Source organism: Bufo bufo, chromosome 8, assembly GCF_905171765.1.
Source record: "Bufo bufo chromosome 8, aBufBuf1.1, whole genome shotgun sequence".
NCBI lineage: Eukaryota > Metazoa > Chordata > Amphibia > Anura > Bufonidae > Bufo > Bufo bufo.
In genome coordinates, this window is record NC_053396.1 from 168,636,643 (window position 1) to 168,660,671 (window position 24,029).

The following is a 24,029-nucleotide window of genomic DNA, read 5'->3' on the forward strand; positions in this document are numbered from 1 at the left end:
TGGGGAGCCAGTGAAGGGATTGGCAGAGGGAAGAGGCAGAGGAGTAACAGGGTGAGAGGTGGATTAGTCGGGCAGCATAGTTGAGGATAGATTGGAGGGGTGTCAGAGTGCTAGATGGAAGGCCACAGAGGAGAATGTTTCAGTAGTCTAGGTGGGGGATGATGAGGGCATGTACAGCATTTTTGCAGATTCTAAGTTAAGGAAAGTGCGGATGCAGGAGATGTTTTTGAGTTGGAGGTGGCAGGTGGTGGAAAGGGCTTGGATGTGCGGTCGGAAGGAGAGGGCAGAATCCAAGGTTACTCCAAGGCAGTGGACTTGGTTGACCGGGGAGAGTGTGCAGCCATTGATAGATAGGTCTGTTGGGAGGGTTGAGCAAGATGGGGGAAAGATGATGAATTCTGTTTTATCCATGTTAAGTTTTAGAAAGCGAAGGGAGAAGAAGGATGATATAGAAGATAGACATTGTGGGATTCTGGATAGTAAGGTGTCGATGTCTGGACCAGAGAGGTAGATTTGTGTGTCGTCAGCATAAGAGTAATACTGAAAGCCATGGGACTCTATGAGATGTCCCAGGCCAAAAGTGTAGATGGAGAAGAGCAGGGGTCCTAGGACAGAGCCTTGCGGGACACCAACAGAGAGGGAATGAGACAAGGAGGTGGTGCGAGAGTGGGAGACGCTTAACGTCCGGTCTGTGAGGTATGATGTGATCCAGGAGAGGGCCAGGTCAGTGATGCCAAGAGATGAGAGAGTTAGCAACAGAAGGGAGTGGTCGACAGTGTCGAAGGCAGAGCACAGATCAAGGAAAAGGAGGACAGAGTAATGTTTTTTAGTTTTGGCTGTTTGGTTGTTAGTAGGTCATTGGTGACTTTGGTAAGGGCAGTCTCAGTCGAGTGGTGGGGTTGGAAGCCAGATTGTAGCCGGTCAAAGAGCGAGCAGGAGGAGAGGTGGGAGGACTGTTCCGAATCTACATGTTGTTCAAGTAGCTTTGAGGCATACGGAAGAAGTGATATGGGGCGATAACTGGACAAAGCAGATGGGTCAAGTGAAGGCTTTTTGAGGATGGGTGAAATGGTAGCATGTTTAAAAGCAGAGGGGAAGACACCAGATGCTGACCAGTTGACTCTTATAAAAATGAACAAGGCCTAGATTGCCCCTGACTTCTCTACTCCACCAGAGGAAAGCGGCTGAACATAAAGGCACTCTAAATGTGGCTTTTATGGTGTATTGAATACACTGTATTTCCATGCACCCCTTCCACCACTAAAAAGGGTATATGGTTCAATCTCCCTTTTCTCGTCGTCGTCCTCCTCCATCATATCAACATGCTTATTAGGCGAAAAAGATGGGGGGCACTCAATAACTAGCAATACATGGACCTCAATATACACTCACCTAAAGAATTATTAGGAACACCATACTAATACGGTGTTGGACCCCCTTTTGCCTTCAGAACTGCCTTAATTCTACGTGGCATTGATTCAACAAGGTGCTGATAGCATTCTTTAGAAATGTTGGCCCATATTGATAGGATAGCATCTTGCAGTTGATGGAGATTTTAGGGATGCACATCCAGGGCACGAAGCTCCCGTTCCACCACATCCCAAAGATGCTCTATTGGGTTGAGATCTGGTGACTGTGGGGGCCATTTTAGTACAGTGAACTCATTGTCATGTTCAAGAAACCAATTTGAAATGATTCGAGCTTTGTGACATGGTGCATTATCCTGCTGGAAGTAGCCATCAGAGGATGGATACATGTTCTCATTCTGTTTACGCCAAATTCGGACTCTACCATTTGAATGTCTCAACAGAAATAGAGACTCATCAGACCAGGCAACATTTTTCCAGTCTTCAACAGTCCAATTTTGGTGAGCTTGTGCAAATTGTAGCCTCTTTTTCCTATTTGTAGTGGAGATGAGTGGTACCCAGTGGGGTCTTCTGCTGTTGTAGCCCATCCGCCTCAAGGTTGTGCGTGTTGTGGCTTCACAAATGCTTTGCTGCATACCTCGGTTGTAACGAGTGGTTATTTCAGTCAACGTTGCTCTTCTATCAGCTTGAATCAGTTGGCCCATTCTCCTCTGACCTCTAGCATCCACAAGGCATTTTTGCCCACAGGACTGCCGCATACTGGATGTTTTTCCCTTTTCACACCATTCTTTGTAAACCTTAGAAATGGTTGTGCGTGAAAATCCCAGTAACTGAGCAGATTGTGAAATACTCAGACCGGCCCGTCTGGCACCAACAACCATGCCACGCTTAAAATTGCTTAAATCACTTTTCTTTCCCATTCTGACATTCAGTTTGGAGTTCAGGAGATTGTCTTGACCAGGACCACCCCCCTAAATGCATTGAAGCAACTGCCATGTGATTGGTTGACTAGATAATTGCATTAATGAGAAATAGAACAGGTGTTCCTAATAATTCTTTAGGTGAGTGTATATATCAATGGCATAAAACCCTTTTATTCTCAATAGAAAGTGAATAATATATAAAATGAAATAATAAAACTATAAAACAAATAAGAACAATTGAATGCGTAATCTCTACCAGACAATCCCCTATATAGAGGTATTATGAGTACTGCACAGTATAGTCCCAATTGTGTAAATGGACCCCTATTGTTGGGATATAGTCCTCCCGTAAATCTATATAGAAATTGGGGGTGCTGGACTATGCGGACTCCGGTTGAATATATAAAGAAAGTCTCAATTAGGTAAGTACCCCTTTTTTCTCGGTGTATAATCTTCCAGCGAGGTTGTCCACCTTTGTACTGCTTGAAGAAATCACTTAATGCAACAATGTACCAGGTAAGGGCTCTTTCACACTTGCGTTCTTTTCTTCCGGCATAGAGTTCCGTCGTCGGGGCTCTATGCCGGAAGAATCCTGATCAGTTTTATCCTAATGCATTCTGAATGGAGAGAAATCCGTTCAGGATGCATCAGGATGTCTTCAGTTCCGGACCGGAACGTTTTTTGACCGGAGAAAATACCGCAGCATGCTGCGCTTTTTGCTCCGGTCAAAAATCCTGAACACTTGCCGCAAGTGAAAGGCATTGATCCGGATCCGGCCTTAAGCTAAACGTCGTTTCGGCGCATTGCCGGATCCGACGTTTAGCTTTTTTAGAGTGGTTACCATGGCTGCCGGGACGCTAAAGTCCTGGCAGCCATGGTAAAGTGTAGTGGGGAGCGGGGGAGCAGTATACTTACCGTCCGTGCGGCTCCCCGGGCGCTCCAGAATGACGTCAGGGCGCCCCGCACGCATGGATGACGTGATCGCATGGACACGTCATCCATGCGCATGGGGCGCTCTGACGTCATTCTGGAGCGTCCCAGGAACCGCACGGACTGTAAGTATACTGCTCCCCCGCTCCCCACTACTACTATGGCAACCAGGACTTTAATAGCGTCCTGGGTGCCATAGTAACACTGAACGCATTTTGAAGACGGATCAGTCTTCAAATGCTTTCAGTTCACTTGCGTTTTTCCTGGTCCGGCGGGCACCTCCGGCAAATGGAGTGCACGGCGGATCCGGACAACGCAAGTGTGAAAGAGCCCTTAAATATAATATTTCTGTCCCTTGTGAGTAGGAGTAACACGTAAACCAATTGACCCTTGTGTAGTGCCCACGCCTACCTAGTGGGACACTACATATACACTATAAACAATAGGACTGTAGTAACGTGTCTCAGGCCTATAATAAAGCTCCACAAGGGCCGGAGATTGATGTTTAATGATCCGGTTTATTTATTCTCGTAAAACTGAACCTTAAACAAGTTGGAGCACTTCATTGTACTTCTGACACTTAGCGATGGGCGTAGTTTGGCTGCACCTCTGTCCTCTGGTGATTGTGAAACAGGTTTGGCAGAACACCCTGAGGAGAGACATCCGTACACAAGAATGCACGGCCGCGGACAAAAGACTGAACTGCTGAAGGAGCGCACAATACAACTCCAGAAAAATACCACTTGTGCGTTCCTTCTCAGGCTAATGTCACACACGCGGGTTTTCCATCGGGATGCGATGCGTGTTGTGAACTGAGTCCTGACCCTTTCACCTCAATGGCTCTGTGCACGTTTTTTACGCGTCATCTCTGCATTCAGGAAAAATCGTAGCATGTTCTAAATTGTGTGTTTTTTACGTGGCTCTGATCCCTTAGAAATAAATGAAGCTTGCGTGAAAAACAGAAGGCATCTGAATGAAATGCATTTTCACTAATGGTTGCTAAGAGATGGTGAGTGTTATTCTTCAGGTTTTTTTTTTACGCATCAAAAACTGATTTAATCGGTGAACGCAATGCAGACAAAACAGAATCAACCATCAGTTTTTCCCTAAAGAGTTCCTGACACAATTCGTATAGCTTGTGTGAAAGAGGCCTTAAAGGGATTATCCGGTAATTAATATTGATCACCTATCCTCAGATCTGAGGGGGTCTGATAACCCCATTACACAATTTTGGGGAATGCTACACTCTGCCAGTGATTGGTTCCAACATGGTGTTGTGAATATATGGCGTTATCTGTTGATTTCTCAGTACTAATTCACCCCCACAACCACTATATTCAGAGGTGTATATAGGTCTAACAATTGGTATAGACCTCCCACCTCTGACCGAAACACCCTGCAGCCTGATTAGTAGTTATACGTTTGGGCTACAGAAGGGGTGGCCAACCCACGGCTTGCGAGCCGCATGAGTCTCCTCGCACCTTCATTTGCGGCTCGCAGAGGAGCGCGCTCTCCTCTACATATGCGGCTCGCAGGGGAGCGGGCCAGCTATTCCTGTACTAGGGATGTCGCAGCAGGTATCGAAATATCAGCAGCACAGGGGAGAAGGAAGAAGTCCTCCCCTGTGCTGTCACCAATGAGATCACAGAGGGGTGGAGGAGGGGAGGGGCTGTGGCCACTGCCACCAAAGAAGTTAACTCACTCATTTATTCAAATACAGGAGGCGGGTGCTGGCTGCAGAATCATATAGCCCGCACCCGACCTCTATGAGAGGTAGCTGAGCATGGGCGGTCATCTGAGCAAGGGCGGTCATCTGAGCATGGGGCGGTCATCTGAGCATGGGGCGGTCATCTGAGCATGGGGCGGTCATCTGAGCATGGGGCGGTCATCTGAGCATGGGGCGGTCATCTGAGCATAGAGCAGTTATCTGAGCAAGGGCGGTCATCTGAGCATAGAGCAGTTATCTGAGCATGGGGGGTCATCTGAGCATGGGGGGTCATCTGAGCATAGAGCAGTTATCTGAGCATAGAGCAGTTATCTGAGCATAGAGCAGTTACCTGAGCAAGGGCGGTCATCTGAGCATAGAGCAGTTATCTGAGCATAGAGCAGTTATCTGAGCATGGGGGGTCATCTGAGCATAGGGCAGTTATCTGAGCATAGGGCAGTTATCTGAGCATAGGGCAGTTATCTGAGCATAGGGCAGTTATCTGAGCATGGGCGGTCATCTGAGCATGGGCAGTCATTTGAGCATGGGCGGTCATTTGAGCATAGGGCGGTCATCTGAGCATAGGGCGGTCATCTGAGCATAGGGCAGTCATCTGAGCATGAGGGTGTCATCTGTGCATGGGCGGTCATCTGAGAAATCTTGAAACACATTGTGAAAAACAAAGATTGCCAGAAGTCTCACTAAAGCTGTCTACATTACAGGTAGAAAGGTGGTTTAAATGCACTTTTGAATGTTTCATAACTCAATTGCAGTAATACTGTCGTGTGCACGCATATTTGTGTAAATGTATAGCTTGTGGCTCCTGGCAATCATACGTTTTTTTTTTTCTGGCTCTTTGTGTCTGTAAGGTTGGCCACCCCTGGGCTAAGGCCCCAGTTTTATTATAGAGAGTGGGCCATTTATATGGATACACCTTAATAAAATGGGAATGGTTGGTGATATTAACTTCCTGTTTGTGGCACATTAGTATATGTGAGGGGGAAAACTTTTCAAGATGGGTGGTGACCATGGCGGCCATTTTGAATCCAACTTTTGTTTTTTCAATAGGAAGAGGGTCATGTGACACATCAAACTTATTGGGAATTTCACACAAAAAACAATGGTGTGCTTAGTTTTAACGTAACTTTATTCTTTTATGAGTTATTTACAAGTTTCTCTTTGTTTACAGCCATTGACATGTCGCCGAGGTTAACACGTGAGGAGCGGATAGAAATTGTGTTGATGTCTGGTGAACGCAGTAACCGGGTCATTGCATCAGATTTCAATGGAAGACACCCTACGATACCACCCATCTCCCATGCTACAGTTAGCAAACTGCTTGCTAAGTTTCGTGAAACTGGTTCAGTGTTGGATTTGCCAAAATGTGGACGCATGAAATCTGTCTCTAATGAAGAAACATCAGTGGCTGTCCTAGCTTCATTCAGCAAGAGCCCACAGCGTAGCACTCGCCGCATATCACTGGAGAGTGGCATTAGTCGAACATCCCTTCGACGGATATTAGCTACTCACAAATGGCACCCTTACAAACTCCAGCTACTGCAGCATCTCAGAAGATTTAGTTCAGTGATGAGGCAAACTTTTATGTGAATGGTTAGGTTAACAAACAAAACCACCGCTATTGGTCTGACACTAACCCACATTGGATAGATCCCTCCAAGACTGTTGGAACAAAAAAATTGATGGTATGGTGTGGTATATGGGGTACAAAGATAGTGGGGCCATTCTTCATCAATGGAAACCTCAAGGCCACTGGATATGCAAAATTGCTACATGATAATGTGTTTCCCTCTTTATGCACTGAAGCTGGCACGTTCCCTGAGTTTTTCCAGCAAGATGGTGCACCACCACATTATGGGTGTCAGGTCCGAGCATTCCTAGATGAACAGTTTCCTGGAAAGTGGATTGGTCGTCGTGGGCCAGTTGAATGGCCCCCAAGGTCTCCCGATCTGACCCCCTTAGCATTTTATCTCTGGGGTCATCTGAAGGCAATTGTCTATGCTGTGAAGATACGAGATGTGCAGCACCTGAAACTACGGATACTGGAAGCCTGTGCTAGCATTTCTCCTGCGGTGTTGCTATCAGTGTGTGAAGAGTGGGAGAAGAGGGTTGCATTGACAATCCAACACAATGGGCAGCACATTGAACACATTTTATAAGTGGTCAGAAACTTGTAAATAACTCATGAAAGAATAAAGTTACGTTAAAACCAAGCACACCATTGTTTTTCTTGTGAAATTCCCAATAAGTTTGATGTGTCACATGACCCTCTTCCTATTGAAAAAACAAAAGTTGGATTCAAAATGGCCGCCATGGTCATCACCCATCTTGAAAAGTTTCCCCCCTCACATATACTAATGTGCCACAAACAGGAAGTTAATATCACCAACCATTCCCATTTTATTAAGGTGTATCCATATAAATGGCCCACCCTGTACTGTAAATTCAAACAGGGACGTCTACCTATATTTACTATATTTTCGTTTATAGGTCTGATACCCAGGACCCCCACTGATCAGTTGTTAGAAGAGGCTGGCTCTTTGTGAGTGCCGCAACTTCTTCCTAGGCCATGTGACATCAATATACATCAGTCACGTGGCCTAGTTGCACCTCAGTCCCATTGAAGTTAATGGGGCTGAGCTGCAATACCAAGCACAGCCACTTTACAATGTACAGCGCTGTGCTTGGAAAGATGGCGGGAGGCGGCAGAGCTCTGGTGAGCAAGGCAGCTCCCTGTAACAGCTGATTGGCGATGCCGGGAATTGGATCCCTGCCGGTCATCATTATCCATTCCTGGATAGCCCGTTTAAAGTCCCAGAGTTGTGGGTAATAGCTGCTTGATGAAATCTAGTAAAGAGGCCATAATGAGAGTCATACTGATTCCCACAGATTCTGAGCGGCAGAGATGATAATAATAATAATAATAATAATTATTATTATTGTTTATTTTTAAAGGGGCTGTCTCATTATAGACAATGGGGGCATATCGCTAGGATATGCTCCCATTGTCTTATACCACCTTTATTGGGAATGGAGCCCCGGAAGTGAAAGGGAGAGTACCGCGCATGAACAGCCACCAAATCCATTCACTTCTATGGGCTCTACAGAAATAGCCGAGGGCCCTACAGAAAATGATTGGAGGGTGGCTGCGCATGCACAGTGTGCCCTCCACCACTTTCGGGGCTCCGTTCTCGATACAGGTGCAGGTCCTAGCGGTGGGACCCGGACCTTTAAGACAATAGGGGCCTATCCTAGTGATATGCCCCCATTGTCTGTCATGAGACAACCCTTTTAAGAACAAATCCTAAAATCCTAAGCCTAATAATAGGTTCCTCTTCTTTGTCTGTGCATATCACATTTCAGCAGTCATTTCATTATTTCAGGCAAGATTAGAATGACATAACACAGAATCCACCATTCACAATAGGTGATATCACAGCTTATCTACTCCCTCCTGACCTCTGCACAGGTCACAAAGCATGCCTAGAAAATGGGGCACTATCAAGTCCATTGTGTTTATGGTCCATGATGGCTGCTGTAAAGCATATGTCAAAATGCTGTTAAGAACAGCTCGGGCAAGATGGCCGCCCCCCATAAGCCTGTTCAGGAAATAGAATAAAAAATCTGCAATAAGAAAATAAAAAATGTTTAGAAAAAAGGATATCTGTCATTTCTATTGTTTTAACTGGCAGAAAAAACTATGGGTGACACATTCCCTTTAAGAGAGAAAGTTTGGTGTGAAATATTACATATTGAGTTGCTAGCTTTTCTGTTTAAAGCGGTTGGAACATCTCGTATTTTGGTGGCATATCGCTAGGATAGGCTGTCAATGTAGTCCAGTAGGTGCAGGTCCCCTCTGGGACCCCCATCTATCTCTAGAATGGGACCCTCAAAGTAAATGAGGGCGCACTGCAAAAGCGCTGGTACCCTCCATTCCCTTCTTTGGGAATGCAGGCTCCGCTATTTCTGGAACTCCCAGAGAGGTGAATGGAGAGGTTGCCGCTCTTGTGAGGTGCACTCTCCATTCACTTCTATACCAGAAGTTCTATGGGAGTTGCGGAAATAGGCTTGACTCTGTGAACGGAGAGTACAGCACACATGCGTTCTACTTCGCTTTTGGGGTCCCGTTCTGGAGATAGGTGTGGGTCTCTGAGGTGGGACTCGCACTCACCTATTGGAAATTGGTGGCAAATCCTAGCGATATGCCATCAAAGTGCGAGATGGACCAACCCCTTTAATATCCAAGCAATTACCAGCTGTAAACTTAGGAGGAACATCCATGGAATAGTCAGTTAAGATTGTCACATTTTTGTCTTTTTTCTTTTCTTAAAAAAAAAAGGAGGTCCTCCTGGCTCGGCTTCGATACTTTAAGCTCGGCCTGCTCTGTGCTAACGGTGGAAAGTTACGCAATTATTAGAGTTTTACCGTCTCTTTGAGAAGGTAGTTCCAGGTTCTGCATCAGCAGAGTCGAGGAATGCTACTAGAAACATTTTTATTTAGGAGAAATCTCTCGAGGGTAAGACAATTCAAAGCCCTTGTACCAATATGAAGAGAGCAAGAACATTGTGTGCAGTAAACAATGCAAGGGGAGAATACTAAACATAGGCCGGATGACACCCAGAACGTCCTCAGATGGTGCGGGGTGAGGCGCCAGCTCAGATGAATCACGATGCAGGGGCTTCGCACGGGGAGCTGGAGAGTTTTCATAGCTTGTCAACAAGTAAAACCTTTAGTGCAAGTTGTAATCCACGAATGATGATGACGTATACTGTTGAGCGAATCGAAGTTAAACTAATTGACTTAATTTCAGGAAAAATTAGATTCGCCACAAATCCGAATTTTCTGGCGCTTTGTGGTAATGAATCTATTTTCCCTGAAATGGCGGTTAAAAACAAACAAAAACATACTCACCTCATCCATCATACTCACCTTGCCATCATGATTGAAGAAAACGCTTCAAATCTCTAGCGTGATGATGTGGTGAAGTCATCACATCAGCGTGTGCGAGATTTGGTGCGTTTTCTTCAATCAAAATGGCCGCGAGGACGTCTCTGGGAGCAAATGGATGAGGTATGTTTTTTTTAACCCCTGATTGACCCCTGAAAGGCCTCAATGTGACCCTCCGATGCCGCGATCAGCATCTGAGGAGTTCAATGACGGGAGGTGGCGCGATTGCCGTTCCCTATCATTTCGCCTGCTACATACAGTGAAATGCGAGTCTAATTTCTTGTCGAAGTTCGGCGAAGCAGACGAATCGAACTTTTTAAAACTTCACTCATCACTAATTAAGGGTACTTTCACACTTGCGTTGTTGGAGCCCGGCAGGCAGTTCCGTCGCCAAAACTGCCTGCTGGATCCGCCAATCTGTATGCAAACAGATACCCTTTGTAGACGGATCCAGATGCGGATCCATCTCACAAATGCATTGCAATAGCGGATCCAGCTCTCCGGTTGTCATCCGGAAAAACAGATCCAGTATTTATCTTTTTCACATTTTTAAAGGTCTGCGCATGTGCAGACCGCAAAACCGGATCCATTTTTCCGGAACACTTGGGGCCTGATCCGGCATTAATGCCGTCCAAAAACCGTACAGTGATTGAACTGAAGACATCCTGATGCATCCTGAACGGATTGCTCTCCATTCAGAATGCATTAGGATAAAACTGATCAGTTCTTTTCCGGTACTGAGCCCCTAGGACGGAACTCAATACTGTAAAAGTTTAACGCAAGTGTGAAAGTACCCTTAGTACTTAGCGTTCATGCACACGAACATATTTTTTGGTCTGTGTCTGTTTTTTTGTGGCCTGTATGCAGAACTATTCACTTCATTGGGTCCTCCATTCCGTTTCTGTTTGTTCGCATGGCCGTTCCGCAAAAAAAATAGAACATGTCCTATTCTTGTCTGTTTTGCAGACAAGGATAGACATGGTTATAATAGATCCGCAAAAAAAAATAAAACAGAAGTAATACGGACGTCACACAGATGTCATCCATTTTTTTTGCAGATCCGTGTTTTGTGGACCACAAAATACATACGGCTGTCTGCATGAGCCCTTATTAATATATTAGGGAGATTTGGAAAACATGGCTGCATACTTGATGATACATCTATTGACATTTTCATTCCCAGTCTTTTTGATGAATGAAGCCATTGTTCCCGGTGATCCGATAGATCAGGCTGAGTACAGTGTTTATTCATGGGATTACAGGCAGGAAGTTCAGAAAATTCCTGTCCACGACTTTATGTCACATATTTCCAGTTCTGAGACTCTCCAGAACATTTGCATACTTATGTGTGACAGATAGCAGCAGCCATGGGAGTAACTACAGGAGTAGCAGTCACATCAGCCATTGGGGGCCCTAATGCTAAAGAAGGCCATCTCAATTCTGAGGTAAGGTAGAAAATTGAACGGGGGCCCATGCCAAGTTCTGCTATGGAGCCTCATGGTTACATATTAGGTACCTGCTGTTTGCATTATGCCTCCCTTCTGTGGCATCACTTTTGGTGATATTTTTGTGTTGTGACATCACTATAAGCATTATCCCTGTCCTGTGACATCATTGTGTTCATTATTGTTATAATGACATCATTTTGTGCATTATCCCTGTACCATGACATCACTATAAACATTATTCCTATACAGTGACATCGCTGTAAGCATTATCCCTGTATCCTGACATCACTATGAGCATTATTCCTGCACAGTGGCATCGCTGTAAGCATAATCAATGTACTGTGACATCACTGTGCACATTTTCCCTGTACTGTGACATCACTATAAGCATTATTCCTGTACTGTGACATCACTATAAGCATTATTCCTGTACTGTGACATCACTATAAACATTATTCCTGTACTGTGACATCACTATAAACATTATTCCTGTACTGTGACATCACTATAAGCATTATTCCTGTACTGTGACATCACTATAAACATTATTCCTGTACTGTGACATCACTATAAACATTATTCCTGTACTGTGACATCACTATAAACATTATTCCTGTACTGTGACATCACTATACGCATTATTCCTGTATTGTGACATCACTGTGCACATTATCCCTGTACAGTGGCATCACTGTAATAATCCATGTACTGTGACATCACTATAAGCATTATTCCTGCACAGTGGCATCACTGTAAGCATAATCAATGTACTGTGACATCACTGTGCACATTATCCCTGTACTGTGACATCACTATAAGCATTATTCCTGTACTGTGACATCACTATAAGCATTATTCCTGTACTGTGACATCACTATAAGCATTATTCCTGTACGGTGAGATCACTATAAGCATTATCCCTGTCCTGTGACATCATTGTGTTCATTATTGTTATAATATGACATCATTTTGTGCATTATCCCTGTACCATGACATCACTATAAACATTATTCCTATACAGTGACATCGCTGTAAGCATATCCCTGTATCCTGACATCACTATGAGCATTATCCATGTACTGTGACATCACTATAAGAATTATCCCTGTACCTTGACATCACTGTGCACATTATCCCTGTACCGTGACATCACTATAAGCATTATTCCTGTACAGTGGCATCGCTGTAAGCATTATCCCTGTATCCTGACATCACTATGAGCGATATCCCTGTACTGTGACATCACTGTGCACATTATCCCTGTACTGTGACATCACTATAAACATTATTCCTGTACAGTGGCATCACTGTAATAATCCATGTACTGTGACATCACTATAAACATTATAGTTTATAAAATGGCCATGGCCATGTGAATGCACCCTTAAAGGGGTTATCCTGCAAAAGATAATGATGACTTGTCCTCAGGATAGGTCATCATTATTACATCAGTGGGGGTCCAAGTCCCAGCACCCCCACCGATCAGCTGTTTCAGGGAACCGCTGCGCTAACCAGAGCTCTGGTGAGTAATGTAGGACCCCAGCAACTTTCTAAGCACAGCGCTGTACATCGTATAGTGGCAGTGCTTGGTATTGCAGCTCCGCCCCATTGACTTGAACAGAGCTGAGCTGCAACTAGGCCATGTGACCAATGTACGGTGACATCAAGACCTCTTCTAACAGCTGATCGGCAGGTGTCCAGGGTGTCTCAACCCTGCAGATCTGATACTGATGATCTATCCTGAGTTGTAAATATCTTTTCCTAGATGACCCCTTTAAATTAAGCTTCCAGTGGATCAGTTTGTGTCGCACCACATAATGGGAAGAATACAGTGATGGGAGTGACTTCCAATGAGGCTGGCTCATTAGGGTACAACTACCCGGGAATGAGAGCATACTGAAAATGGTGCAACTGAATAAAAACATGCGTTGATAAACAGGATCCTGTAATAAAAAAGGTCGGAGCAGGACGTCAAGAATCTTTCTAAGGCCTCTTGCAAACGACCATATGTATTTTGCAGTCCGCAAAAAAAACGGATCTGCAAAAGATACGCTGGCCCCTAAAAGAACAGTACTATCCTTGTCCGTAATGTGGACAATAATAGGACATGTTCTATTTTTTTTGCGGCACGGAAATACGGAATGCACACGGAGTACCTTCTTTTTTTTTTTTTTTTTTTTTGCGGACTGTATACAGAACCATTCATTTCAATGGGTCCTCAAAAAAAACGGAACGGACACGGAAAGAACATACGTTTGTGTGCAAGAGGCCTAACAGGCGGTGCTTAGTCAATTAAACTGCAGCCAAATACAACACTGGTTTTCCAACTAACGTTGTTCCTTAGAACGGATGGTCTATAACTGTGGACGACCAGGTCAAGGTCCATTGTTGTATATGGGGAACAGAAGGGCAAGAGTTCAGGGTGCGAAAACGACATCACCGAGCAGTGGAAAAACATCGCCTGGTCAGATGGATCCAGATTTCTGTTGCCGCATGCTTGTGGAAGGGTCAGAACTTAGTACAGGCAGCATAAATCAATGAAGCTTTCCTTCAGGCCCCTTGCAGACGAGCGAGTATTCCGCGCGGGTGCAATGTGTGATGCGAACGCATTGCGCCCGCACAGAATCCGGACCCATTCATTTCAATGGGTCTGTGTACATGTGCGTTGTTTTTCACAAATCACTTGTGCGTTTGCGTGAAAATAGCAGCACGTTCTATATTCTGCGATTTTCACGCAACGCTGGCCCCATAGAAGTGAATGGGGCTGCATGAAAATCGCATCGCATCCGCAAGCAAGTGCAATTTTCACGGATGGTTGCTATGAAATGTTTGTAAATATTCAGTTTTTTATCACGCGCATGCAAAACACAGTACATCCAATTGCACCTGCGCGATAAAAAACTGAACAACTGAACGCAATCGCAGACAAAACTGAATGAACATTTTTCACTGAACGCATCCGGACCTATTCCGCTCACGCTCGTCTGCAAGGGGCCTTAAGGTGTCCACAGTCCAGGCTGCTGGAGGAATGGTTGGATTCATATTTACATCGCCTAGACTCCAACTTATGTAGGGGCACTCAACATTCATTTTTACAATTAGTCTAAGGCCTCATGCACACGGCCGTTGTTTTGGTCCGCATGCGAGCCGCAGTTTTGGCGGCTCGGATGCGGACCCATTCACTTCAATGGGGCCGCAAAAGATGCGGACAGCACCTTGTGTGCTGTCCGCATCCGTTGCGCGCAAAAAATTAATAAATAACCTGTCCTATTCTTGTGCGCGTTTTGCAAGAATAGGCAGTTATGTTAATGGTCGTCAATGCCGTTCCGCAAATTGCGGAACGCACACGGATGCCACCTGTGTTTTTTGCGGACCGCAAAACACACAACGGTCGTGTGCATGAGGCCTAAGACTACTGAATTGCTCTACTTCAACATATGTCTAATTTGGACTTCTAAAACTTAACTTTTACTGTCACCATTAATATTTCATTAAACACCTTGTTGCCCATTTGTTTATTTTGTGTTTTAGCAGCCCTGTACACTTGTTTCTTCTTGATCTAAGGAGGACTGCTGGTAGCCACGCGCTGGCTCTAGATTTTTCCCTAAACCCCCTTTACAACTGCCAATGTTAGCTAAGGCATCACTCCTGTCTCTAAAAACTACCCCAAACACTGCCCCCGACATGTTTCGCCAGATACCCTGGCGTCTGCCCTATCCCCTGAAGACACCAGGGTATCTGGCGAAACATGTCGGGGCTGCTAAAACACAAAATAAACAAATAGGCAAAAAGGTGTTTAATGGTCAATGAAATATTAATGGTGACCGTAAAAGTTAAGTTTTAGAAGTCAAAATAAGACATATGTTGAAGTAGGGCAATTTAGTAGTCTTAGACACTTCCGCAAAATGGGTCCGCATCCATTCCGCAATTGCGAACAAGAAAAGGCATTTTCTATGAGAGTGCCGGCGATGTGCGGTCCGCAAAATGCAGAACGCACATTGCCGGTGTCCGTGTTTTGCAGATCCGCAAAACACATACAGACGTGTGAATGGACCCCAATTGTAAAAATTAAGGGAATGTTTGGATTGGCTCTAGGACCATGACAACGAGCTTCCCTCGCTCCCCGGCTTTCACAGTCCCCAGATCTTAATCCTATAGAGCAGGAATGGCTAACCTGCGGCTCTCCAGCTGTTGTAAAACTACAATTCCCACCATGCCCTGCCATAGGCTGATAGCTGTAGGCTGTCTGGGCAGGCTGGGAGTTGTAGTTTTGCAACAGCTGGAGGGCCGCAGGTTGGCCATCCCTGCTTTAGAGCAGGGGTCATCAACCTCCTGCACTCCAGGTGTTGTCAAGCTACATCTCCCATCGTGCACACTTGCTTGGCTGTTCTCTGAGCTCCCACAGAAGTGAATGGAGCATACTGGGAGTTGTAGTTTCACAACAGCTGGAGTGACGAAGTTTGCGGATCCCTGCTATACAGTATCTCTGGGACGGTCAGTACCTCCATCTAATTTGTGGAAACCGTGAGAAGGTCTCCTGTCCACATGGGGCAATACTCCTGCAGAACAATTCCAACACTGAGTGGCATCTGACACGATGAATTGCTGCGGTTCTGAGGTCCAACAACACGAGTAGATGGGTGTCTTTATCAAAGTGTAACGGGGCACAGAGTGAAGACCAAACATGCATTTTGTTTTCTGAACACATTGCTGCGCCGTCAGCCCCAACGTTACTTTTTACACCTCTATCTCCACCTTTCTAAGATGTTGAGGTTTAGCAACCCTTGTGTAGTGTAGAGAGCAGACTATAAATTGTAGATTGTATCTCCAGGAAAAAAAAATTAAGTGACATGTGAATGGTCGCCAGATGTCTTGAATGAGTTGTCGTGTTTTAGGTCCGGGGGTGAAATATACTGGCTACCAACATGCTGGTCTGGTCAGAACGTGGACGTGTCTCAGCTGCACGTTACATGGCGATTGTGACATAACTACTGTTTATTTAGGAGTTGCGCTGTGTGGTCTCAGGTTATGATGGCAGCAATGGAGATCTCTCAGCAGCAGAGTTATGTTACCATCTGCTGCCATCTGCTGGTCATAGTGAAGAACACAGCCCAAATGCCAACTGATTAAGAATGCAGCAGTATTATTGTTAACACTTTGTATAGAGGCAAAAATCAACTGAACTAAATTAAAGGAACATTCTGTCTGTTATACTTAACGCAGACCCTACACACAAGAATTTTGCGTCATGAATCCCCCCTCCCGCCCATGCCTTTCATTAGTCATAACATTTGCCCAAAATATTCATTTAAAGGGAGTGTGCCATCAGGAAATGACTTATTGATTAAATGTACAATGAGCTCTGCACAGGTCACAGGGCGTGCCTAGAGAACTGTACCATAGAAGTAACTTAGGTCCCCTCCTGTCCGTGGTGTCCATGGACCATTGGGCTGCCGTAAAGCAATTTTTTTTAAAGCCCTATAATGCCCCCCAAATGCCAGCTGGGGTTCCGGCCACGGCATCTCCCTGACACGCGGGGGTTTAGCCAATAGTGGGCTGCGATGGGAACAAGCCTCCCTATCATGGGTGACGCTAGGGAGTCTTGTTCTCTTCACGGCCTGCTATTGGCTGCCCCAACACGGGGAGATGCAGCGGCGGCCGTGCAGGCATCAGAATCAACACGGGTGCCGGGGAGCGAGGGAAGTACAATCTGTGTGAGGGGTCCGGGCATTTGGGGGGCATTGTAGGGGTTGCATAACTCCTTTAATGCTTTGAACAGAAGAATAGCTCAGGCAAGATGGCCGCCCCCCATAATCATGTCTAGGAAACAGAATTAAAATGATAATAAAAAATAAATAAAAAAATGTATCAGACAATAAAAGTAGATTGGAATAAAAAGGAGATGTGTTGCTATCTGGTTTTAACGGGCAGATAAAAATTTTGGTGACAAATTTCCTTTAAACGCATTGCTACAAAGCATCAGAGTAAGTATGTCTTTGACTGGAGGTCAGGGCTCCAGATGGCGACCAAATGCGACCTAGAATTGCTAAATGGCGACAAGACTTTGTAGTCTTGTCGCCATTTGCGCCTAGACCCGCCGCTTTCACATTACTGACATGGAACGCGCTGCTGTCAGCACCTGCCATGTTCTTCTCAACAACACAGGGGAGACGGAGGCAGTCCCTCCCCCCCTGTACTGCTGCTGCCACCATTGGGCTGATAACAGGAGGAGGAGGGGAGGGGCTATGGCCACTGCGCCACCAATGAATATCATTTATGCCGCACCTGAGGGGTTAATAGTGGCGGATCGCAGCGCGCAGTCATAGAAGCTGGGTGCCGGGTATGGGATATGTCCGGCACCCGCAGCCTGCGTTTGTATTAAGCATAAACATTCATTGGTGGCCTAGTGCACTGAAACCCCCCCAACCCCAGTATTATAAATCAGAATCATTGGTGGCGCAGTGCGCCCCCAACCCCCCAAGAATTATCATTGGTGGCAGTTCTGATCGGAGCCCCAGCAGTGTAATCCTGGGGTTCCGATCGGTTACCATGGCAGCCAGGACGCTATTGAAGCCCTGGCTGCCATGGTCAGCTCTCTGCTGCTGTGTGCAGGGAGAGGGAAGTCCTATTCACCCTGATAGAGATCTATCAGGGTGAATAGGACAAGGGATGAAAGATCCCAGGTTCTAGCCCCTAAATAAAAAAATAAAAATAAAAAAAGGTTAAAAAAAAAAAAAAAAACAACACCAAAATATTAAGTTTAAATCACCCCCTTGCCCAATTTTACATATAAAGTATATAAACAATAAAAAAAAAATACATATCTCCACACCCAAAAAAGTGAGAACTATTAAAATATTTAAAAATATCTCCTATGCGGTGAACGCTGTAACAGAAAAAAAAAAAAAAAAAATGTGCAATTTGCCATTTTTTAGTCACCTTGTCCCGACAAAAATACTTCAATTACTCTTACCGGTAATATGTTTTCCATGAGCCCATGACAGCACCTGTGAGAGATCCTCCTCCTTCCGGACAGGAAACAGGAACTTCCCAGATCTTTAAATTGGTCCCATGCCTTCCACCTTCAGTATTTGACAAGATTCCTGGGACCAGCAACGCACCTATATATAGTAAAAACTAACATAGGCGAGAAAACATAATAGAAAAAACTCTGCGCCAAATATATGCCAGGCATATCTCTTCTTTGGCACTATACTAAAGAGTAAGTTTCTCCTTCTCTCTTTTTTTTTTTTTTTTTTCTTTTTTCCCATCATCATTCTTTATAAATAAAAGTCTTATTATTATTATATATATATATATTTTTTTTTTTTTTTTTTTAAATAAGGGAGGGAATTATGTAGGTGCTGTCATGGGCTCATGGAAAACATATTACCGGTAAGAGTAATTGAAGTATTTCCATTACGCCCCATGACAGCACCTGTGAGAGACTAGACTAGATAATTATTAGGGAGGGACTACAGCCTGCAGCACCTTTCTCCCAAAAAGACATATCCTGCACAGATGAAAGGTCCAACCTGTAGTGCTTGTAAAACGTAGAGGGAGAACTCCACGTTGCAGCCCTACAGATCTGTTCTATAGTAGCACACCCTTTTTCTGCCCAGGAAGAGGCTACTGCCCTGGTAGAATGGGCTGAAAAATCTGAAGGGACCTGACACTCTGATAGTGAATATGCCAAACCTATCGCTCTCTTGATCCATCTGGCTAAGGTACGGCTTGTAACCTTTGAGCCCCTGTTCTGACCCTGAAATTGAACAAAGAGTTGCGGGGTCTTTCTAAAGTCCTTTGTAGACTCTAAATACTCACAGACACACCTTCTAACGTCTAAAGTATGAAAAGATCTTTCTCCCTCATTCTTTGGGTCCTGACAAAAGGAAGGGAGAACTATCTCCTGAGACTTATGGAATACAGACACTACTTTGGGCAGGAATGCAGGGTCTGGTTTGAAAACAATCCTATCCTCCAGAATCTGAGTATATGGTGGGGAAGAGGACAAGGCGGACAGCTCTCCTACTCGTCTGGCAGATGTAATGGCCACTAAAAATACGGTCTTATAGGACAACATCTTTAAGGGGATGTCCCCCAGAGGCTCAAACGGAGCCTTGGTAAGAGCAGAAAGAACCAGGTTAAGGTCCCAGGGGGCTGACTTAGATCTAACTATAGGACATAGTCTAGAGGACCCCCTAATAAACCTCTTGACCCAAGGATGAGTAGCCAATCGAAAGTCAAACAGGACACTCAGAGCTGAGACCTGCACCTTGAGAGTGCTGGGTTTAAGCTTTTTGTTAAGGCCTTCCTGCAAAAAGTTCAAAATTAACGGGATGTTGGGTGAGCTCAAGTCTAAGCCTGGACCTGCAAACCGAAGGAAGGTTTTCCATACTCTCAGATAGATTTCGGAGGTGACTTTCTTCCTACTAGCTAGGAGAGTCCCGATGACCTGTTCTGATAGGCCTCTAGACCTGAAGAATGTCCTCTCAAAATCCAAGCCGTCAGGTGGAGGTTCTTGACTTCCGGATGATGTAGAGGGCCCTGATATAATAGGTCCTGTCTTTCCGGAAGCACCCAAGGATCGGCTATTGATAGTCTCCTCAACCAAGCAAACCAGACTCTTCTTGGCCAGAATGGTGCTATTAGTATCACCGTCGCCTGCTCCCCTCTGATCTTCTGGATCACTCTGGGCAATAGACTGATGGGAGGAAACGCATAGACTAGGCCTTTCCCCCACGACTGTGAGAGCGCATCTGTGCCTATCGACTGATCCTCCCTGCTGAGAGAAAAGAACTTTTTGCACTTTTTGTTTTCCACTGAGGCGAATAGATCTATCGTAGGGGATCCCCATAGGGCCTGTATTTGGTGAAACACTTCCTGATTCAGACACCAATTCGCCTGACTGAATCTGTGTCTGCTGAGAAAGTCCGCCTGGTGATTCTCTGAGCCTTTCAGGTGCACCGCTGAGAGGGACAGAACTTTCCTCTGTATCAACAAGAAAATCCTGGATGCCAGCTCCATTAGTCGATAGGATCTTGTCCCCCCTTGTTTGTTTATATAAGCCACCACCGAGGCGTTGTCTGATAGGATCCTGACATGCTTTTGGGACAAAAAAGGGAGACTTTTCTCTAGTGCGCACAGGACTGCTCTTAATTCCCTGGCATTTTGGGACTGAGCACTCTGGTCTCTTGACCAAGGACCTTGGAAAAACCCCAAAACTGAATGGGCCCCCCATCCCCAAGGGCTTGCGTCGGTGGTAATTATCAAGGAATCGTGTCTCACCCACTCTACCCCCTGACCGAGGTTCGAAGCCTTTAGCCACCAAGCTAGGGACCGGGTTACTGAACCCGGGACCACAATCTTGTGATCCAGGGATAGCGACCTCCCATCCCATCTGGATAGAATGAGCCGTTGCAGTATTCTGGACCTGAATTGGGCCCACCTCACAGCCGGAATACAAGCCGTCATCAGACCCAGAATAGACATAGCTTTTCTTAAGGGGACTTCCTTGACCTTGCTGAAAGACCTGATCTTCTGCTGAATCCCCTCCTTCTTGTCTGCTGGAAGATAAGATTTCTGAGTCTGAGAGTCTAACAGGATGCCGAGGAAAACGCATCTGGATGTTGGAATCAGGGATGATTTGTCCCAATTTATTAACCAGCCCAGGCTCATGAGGATCCCCAGGACCTTCTGTATGTGAGATTTCAACTGCTCTGGGGACTGCCCTACCAGGAGAAGGTCGTCCAGGTATGAGACTATAATGATATCCGACCTCCTTACTTCCGCCATTACCTCCGCCATCAGCTTTGTGAAGAGCCTCGGCGCCTGTGATACCCCAAAAGGAAGTGCTCTGAACTGTAAATGGACGATTGATTCCCCCATCTTCACTGCCACCCTCAGGTATTTTTGGGACGAGGGATGGATGGGCACGTGGTAGTAGGCGTCCTTTATGTCTATTGAGGCCATCACGCAGTTGGGAAACAGATGGAGGACCGTGGAGGAGATGGACTCCATCCTGAACTTCTGGTAGGACAGATACTGGTTGAGACCTTTTAAATTTATAATCAGTCTGAACGTACCGTTGGGCTTGGGGACCAGAAATAGGGTTGAATAGAAACCCTCTCCTTGTTCGTCCATGGGGACTGGGACAAGGACTGCCTTTCCCAGGAGGTTGTTTATTTCCTCCGAAAGTGCCACCTGTTTTGGAGAATTTTGATTTAAAGAAGTAACTCTGAATGTCCTGGGTGGTAGTCTCTTGAAGTCTAGGCGATAGCCTTCCTTTATAATATCCTTTACCCAGGCGCTTGCGGTAATATTTCGCCAGGCTGGAAAAAACAAAGAAAGACGACCGCCCACCTGGGGTCTGGCGTCATTGTTGAGTGGAACCTGATGTTTGAGGTCTGGGTTTAAACAGGACACTTTTTGATCTATCAGATCTCCACTCCCTCCTTTTCTTTGGATCCCCAAAAGCCTTCCTTCTTTCATTATTCCGAAATGGCTTCCCCTGTTTAGGAAAGGACGGTGCTGGAAATCCTTTCTTTTTATCGGATGCCTTATCTAAAATGTCATCTAAGGCTGATCCAAATAAAAAATCTCCTTGGCAAGGCAAGGCGCAAAGCTTAGATTTTGAAGCTACGTCGCCCCTCCACCCTTTCAACCATAAGGACCTTCTGGCTGAATTGGATAGGGCAGCCGCCCTAGCGGAAAGCCTCAATGCATCAGCAGAGGCATCAGAAATAAAGTCCACTGCCCTGGACATAGTTGGTATTGCCTCAAGCAGCTGATCCCTAGGAGTCTTATTCTCTATATGAGACTCTAATTCCTCCAACCAGAGCTTTAATGACCTAGCCACCGAGGTAGTTGCTATATTTGGCTTAAAGGCAGAGGTGGAAGCTTCCCAATTCTTCCTTAAGTATGCGTCAGCCCTTTTGTCCATGGGATCCTTAAGGGACCCTAGATCCTCAAACGGAAGGGCTGACTTTTTATTTATTTTAGCTACAGGAGCGTCTACCCTTGGTACCTCCTGCCAAGCTGAGACCTCCTGATCATCAAAGGGGTACTTTCTCTTGACCGCTCTAGGGATAAAGAATTTTTTATCGGGCTTCTCCCATTCACGTTTAATCAGGTCCTTTATACAGTCCTGAATGGGGAAAACTCTAGACCTTTTGGGCTTAAGGCTCTCAAACATCAGCTCTGGTCTAGACCTGGACTCCTTTTCCTCCCCCAGCTCCATCGTGGATCTAACCGCCTTCAATAATAGGTCCGTATCTTCAGCTCTAAACAACGGCTTCCCTGTCAAATCCCCGGAAGAGGAATCTGAGTCTACAATAGCGCCCTCCTCAGACTCGGAGTCCGTAGTATCCTCCGCTACCGCCTGGGCCTTCTTATGCCTGGATGAGCTAGGCAGGGATTTTCTAAGCTCCTCTACGGACGAACGGACTTCATTTTTTACTAAATTCTGGATACTCTGTAATAAAGATGGCGACTCCTCTGCCACTAACTTATCCAGACATGGCTGACAACATGTCTTGGAGTAAGATGAATCCAACTTCCTCTTGCAGATTCCACACTCCTTAGCTCTTTTGTGGGAAGCTTTCCTTGGGGCCTCTTTAGCCTGCATTTAATAAAACATCCCATCAGTTTAACCTGGCCAAAATAATAACTCCCCAAAGGGAGATGGTGGGGGTTAACCCCTCTTACCCCCAGGAGTACCATGCTGGGTTCCAAAAGCTGCTCCTGTCTGTCGGTGCGCTGTTGTACATCCCCTTCTTCCTGCATTATCGTGCTGTGTAAAGGGGGGCAATCGAGGGCTGTAGGTGCCGCTTGTGCCAGTCGATCCTGCTGCTACTCCCTCGACGCTGGCTGGCCGGCGTTCCCTTTTTCAAATGGGCCGCGCAGCGCCCGCCATGTTTTAGCTCCTCCCCTTCCGGCCGGTGGAACGCACGCGTCACTTCCGGCGCGACGCGCGCGTCCAGCACAGCCAGCCTCAATGAGAGGGAAGACGCAGCTCCCCCCTCATGCCGCGACTTCGCCGGCAGGCAGGGACACGAGGCAGCCCAGGCATCCCCCCATGGCTCCGAAGAAGGGAAGAAAATGCAGACGCCGGACTTCTCAGCGGCTCCTAGTGGAGACTTACGCCGACAGGTACCTCCACTAGGTTTCGTCTTAACCCTAGAGGTCCTGCAGCCACAAAATAGACCTGGAAAGAAATCCTCCTGTCCCTGGACAGGAAACAGGAAAGAACTGAAGGTGGAAGGCATGGGACCAATTTAAAGATCTGGGAAGTTCCTGTTTCCTGTCCGGAAGGAGGAGGATCTCTCACAGGTGCTGTCATGGGGCGTAATGGAAATTAGGTTAGGACTGTTGTATTATGGTCCAGACGTTCCATAAAATGTGGAATGCACGCAGCTTTTTTGGCGTTTTATTTTTTTCACGTGGTATTGAGTATCACAATACTTTTTTATGGTATCGAAATAGAGTCAAAATTTTGGTATCGACATGAGTTTTTATTTATTATACCATAATTATATGTATTTTAAATTTGGCGACTAAAAATTTTAATTTGGCTGCTAAATTTTTCAGGTTAGGAGCCAATGGCTCCTTGATATTTTTTTTTTTAGTCTGGAGCCCTGACGGAGGTACTTTACAGGGCATTCCTAAATAATCTTAAACGTAAAAGGCACAA